This window comes from Elephantulus edwardii, unplaced genomic scaffold, assembly GCF_000299155.1.
Source record: "Elephantulus edwardii isolate Elephantulus edwardi_28Jun2011 unplaced genomic scaffold, EleEdw1.0 scaffold00085, whole genome shotgun sequence".
NCBI classification, from domain to species: Eukaryota; Metazoa; Chordata; class Mammalia; order Macroscelidea; family Macroscelididae; genus Elephantulus; species Elephantulus edwardii.
In genome coordinates, this window is record NW_006399835.1 from 4,584,549 (window position 1) to 4,589,476 (window position 4,928).

Below are 4,928 nucleotides of genomic sequence, written 5' to 3' on the forward strand. Positions count from 1 at the left end.
AAACGACTCGACGGCACACAACAACAACAATTCTTAGAAAGCTAATAATCCAAACATGACACATCACTGGCTGCTCTAATCCACCAGAAGTTCCATGGTAGAAAGATGAGCTGTCTAGTCCGATTTACAGCTTCCAAATATCCACTAGACAGATGGTCAGCTATGAGTTAATTCAGACACAAAAGCAATGAGTAAATAATACTGTTGATTTTATTATGTTGTTGTTGTTGTTGTTGTTAAGTGCCATCGAGTCATAGACAACTCATAGTGACCCTATGAACGAATGACCTGAACACATGTATAACTTGGGTCATTTTCTCCATGTTCATAGAATTTCCGGAGCCAAGCCATTTCAGAAGTGGATGCCCTTCCTGCTTACAAGCTTGTGTTATTCAGGAAATTCCACCAAACACTGTCCAGCATAGATTATTTTGTTAATTATGGGAGCTCTGGTGGCCTAGTGGCAAGAAACTGCACTGCAATCCTGAAGGCACAAGGTTCGAGACCACCAGCAAGTTATAAATAATATATTCTTATTTGAATCTCTTCTTAATATTATACATTTATTCAGTACTTTATGTCCAGTGACTAAAATTGTGTCTACTATATAAATACGTGTTTAATAAATATTTGTGAAATGAGAGAATAAAGAGTATTGATTAAATGTAAATAAATAAAAGCTTCTTACAGTTTGTTTTCCGTCAGGATTTTTTTTTCTTTTTATTATAGTTTAAGTGAAAGTTTTCATAGCAAAACTATTCTCTATGCAACAATTTATACATATATTTCTATGTAATATTGATTGCAATCTCTGTAATGTAACAAGTCTCTTTTTTCTTCTTCTCTGTGGTACTCTTTTCCATTTCTTCTTCTTTCCTTTCTGCATATGAAGCTTTGTTTTGGGACAAATATGTTCTTTTGGCCTGAGATATGAGGAGAATTCTTCACGTGAAGAAAAAGATATTTTTCATTATCCACTGAAGAAGCAGGCCCCTCCAAATGAAAGGCCGATTTCAAGTATTCCTTCAACATTCCTCTCACAGAGACTGAATGTCGGAAACCATAGACAAGTTTTATGAATACAGTAAATAAATTTTTTATTGCTAACCAAGGCAAAATAAACAGGAATGCTTAATGATACTCTGGAAACATTAGGGATGAACTTTCACCATACTTCATACACTGCTGACATGTCAGATCTGCACTTCACACTTGACTGAGGAGCTATTAAAACAATTACCAGGTCATTAACAAGGGCTTTTAAGACTAGTTTTGGAACTGTGCTAAGCAAAGAAATTTGCTTTGATGAGTGTATCAACACAGAGTGTGGCCTGGATTTGGACACTTTCCAACTTCAAGGCCCTTATCTCTCAGCCTTTTATCTCACTTTTTTTTTTTGGCTGATTACAGTAAACTTTATTGATGGTATATGACAAGATGGAAGCCTCTCCCTCTTCTCAGGGAGACTAGACAGAAAGTGTCACATCAAGGATGTGAGATTCTCAGTGTATAAGGGAATTAAGTTAGGGTATTCCTTGCCCCAATTCAATCATCTCACACACTAAGGGGTTCTCTCTCTTTCTCTCTCTCTCTTTCTCTTTCTTTCTCTCAGTGCTATTGCTGTGGTTGGTGGTCCAAAGGACTCTTATTCTTTTGAGGCCTTGTGAACCATCAACACCCTGTTCCTGTAGCCAAATTCCTTATCATACAAGGAAATGAGCTTGACAAAGTGGTTGTTTAGGGTAATGCCAGGTCCAGCATCAAAAGTGGAAGAGTGGTTGTCACTGTTAAAGTTACAGGAGACAACCTGGTGTTTGGTGCATCCCAGTATTCTCTTGTGTGTCCCTTCACTATGCCTATTTCACTATTTTCTTGATGTCATCATATTTAACAGCTTTCTCTAGATGACAGGTCAGATCCACGACTGATAGTTTATGGGTGGGGACACAGAAAGACATGCTGGTAAGCTTTCTATTCAGCTCAGGAATGACCTTGCTCGTGGCCTCAGAAGCACCAAAACACCCAGAGATGATCTTTTGGGCAGTTCCATGGCCATCACACTATAGCCATCCATAGTCTTCTGGGTGGTGGTGATGGCATGGACTGTAGTCATGAGTCCCTCTACGATGCCATAGTCATCATGAATAACCTTGACCAAGAAGGTCAACTAGTTGGTGGTACAGGAGGTATTACTGACAATCTTGAGAGCATCATACTCCTCTTGTTTCCCACCCATCACGAACATGGGGACATCAGCTGAAGGAGCAGTGAAGATTACCCATTTGTTACCACCTTTCAAGTAAGCCCTAGACTCCTCCAAGGTTGTGAAGACACCATTGGACTCCACACATACTCAGCACCAGCATCACCCCACTTGCTGTTGGCATGAACTAATTCCTGGAAGATAGTAATGGTTTTCCTATTGATTGACAACCTTCCCATTCTAAGCCTTGACAGTGCCATTAAACTTGTCATGAGTGGAATCAGACTGGACTATATAGACCATGTAGTTGAAGCCAATGAAGGTGTCATCGATGGCAACAACTACTTTGCCAGAGTTAAAGCAGGGACGGTGACCAGGCATCCAATGACCAAATCAGTTTTATCTATGACCTTGACCATCGTGTCTCAGGGATGTGGCAGAGGCTGCACAAGAAAAGAGGGCTCTCTGTCGATTAATGAAGAGCAGATAGCCTACCTATGTCTCTATTCTTCTGATGGCACTCACAGTGGCAGGTATACTTGAAATTTCTTTAAAACTCTATCCATATACCCTGGAAGACATGGACAACTACTGCTGCAATATCCTTTGGTTTTGAAAAACCACATTCTTGTCATTCACACATGAAACACAAAAATGACAAGTTGAAAATAAGTATAGTCCTTGGTTGCATTCTTGGGAACCAAGATAAAGTAAGAGTTACAGCTTTTAAAATAATAAATAGCAAATGTTGCCAGTGTTCAAGTTGATAAAATTCACCACTCCTAATTTGATTTAGTTCTGTCTACCTAGTGCAAGTATGTCTTATTATTTAAGACGTAGTTGTTACAATAATGGGTGTGAGCAGGTAAGGGGTCATGACAGTGGTGCAGGACAGGACAAGGTGACCTGTTGTTCATATGACTCATAGTCAACTTGATGATACCTAACAACAATCTCTCTCATAACTTAAGAGCTTTCCTTGCTCCTTCCTATGATACCCAAATGCCCACCAAACTCCTGATGCTTTATGAATGCAAGGTTTCCACTATGACAATAACTATTCTCCCCTTATTGTGTTGACACACAATGACCCCAAAATAGCCTCTATCCTCTGTAGACAAAAGGTTTTTTTAGTTAATTTGCTTACAAAGTTCATATGAATTGTGTTTAACACTGTTCTTCATTAACATTGTGTTATATGCAATCATTGTCTCATGTCGTTGTTGTTGTAAAGTGCCATAGAGTCAAGTTGTAAGGAACTCCTAGCAACCCTATGAACAAAAGTCCTCAACACTTGTGTGACTTTCATCCATTCCCCAAGTTCATAGGGTTTTTGAAGGCAAGCTCTTATGGAAGTGGATGCTACTCCTGCTTCCAAGCTTGTTTTAATCAGGGAGCTCCGCCAAACACTGTCCACCATGGATAAGCATTAACATATTTCACACCACATCAATGTCACAGTATTCAGCTTCACAGCAACCACAAGTTACTGCTGTATGGCAAGTAGACACACCAGGGCTATACAACCAAGGAGAATGCTTAAACAAAAACAATGAAAAAAACAGGCCTGAGGGCCGCGGATTAAAAGTGATCCACATTTGGCTTGGTAACATCACTTTCTGTCCAATAAGCCAGCTGATCACTCTCTATGTTGATGTTATTGTGGTTAGGTGCCATTGAGTCTAGGTGACTCATAGCAACCCTATGACTGAAAGTCCTCAACACTTTTGTGACTTTCATCCTTTCTCCAAGTTCATAGTGTTTCCAAAGGCAAGTTATTATGTTTTGTAAAATTAATCACCATTGGACCTTGCCCATCATTATCCTGTCTTTTTGCCCGGATTCTTCCCTTTTCTTCCCCCACTCTCTCCACCCACCAAGCTGTGCAACCTTGTGGTTTTGCCCATAACCATATTAGCCCTTCCCGCCTTGAGTTCCCCCACACATTTTACTAGTTATCTATTTTTTACAATAATGGTTTTATATTCATTCAGCATAATGCCCTTAAGCTTCTCTCAAGTTATGTAGTATTTTTTGAATTTGTTGCTTTTGAGTGTCACATGGTATTTCATTGTGTGAATGTACTACAATTTCCCAATCCATTCTCTTGTGGTTGGACATTTCATCTATTTCCACATTCTTGCGATGGTGAATTATTAGAACAGAGACAGAGATTTGTACAGCAATGTTCTACCTTTCTTTTTAACTAGATACAGAGAAGAATATGTACTCACATCCTGGTCAGACTAAGTTATATAAATTTTAAAGAAATACGTCTAACTAGATGTTCCTTAGAAGCAAGAATGGTGAAACTTCATTTTATATATTTTGGGTATGTTATCAATAGGGGCTAGTCCTTAGAAAATGATACCATGCTGGTCAAAGTAGAGGATCAGCAAAAGAGAGAAAAATTCTCAAGGAGGTAAACTGGCACAGAAACTTCAACAATGGGTCTGAACATATCTGAGATTAGGAGAATGGTTAGGATAATGCAGCATTTCCATCTGTTGTTCATAGAATCGTTATAAGTGGTATCTGATATAAAGGCACATAACAATAACCAAGCAAACACATATTTCCATGTTTTATTTTACTATTCTCAACTTTCTAAAAGCTAAGGGAAGTTTTACATAAAGGTAGAATCAATGTTAGAAGATTAATAGGAAGAAAAGGGAGAGGGAGGGGCAACACTAATAAATAGACAAATTGAGTGAAGGAAAAGCAA

The 4,928-nt window shown here is 38.8% G+C and overlaps 1 pseudogene; it reads right to left on the minus strand.

Moving 5' to 3' along the window:
- Nucleotides 1-1,645: 1,645 nt before the first annotated feature.
- On the minus strand, nt 1,646-2,584 carry LOC102867042 (annotated as a pseudogene).
- Nucleotides 2,585-4,928: the final 2,344 nt, after the last annotated feature.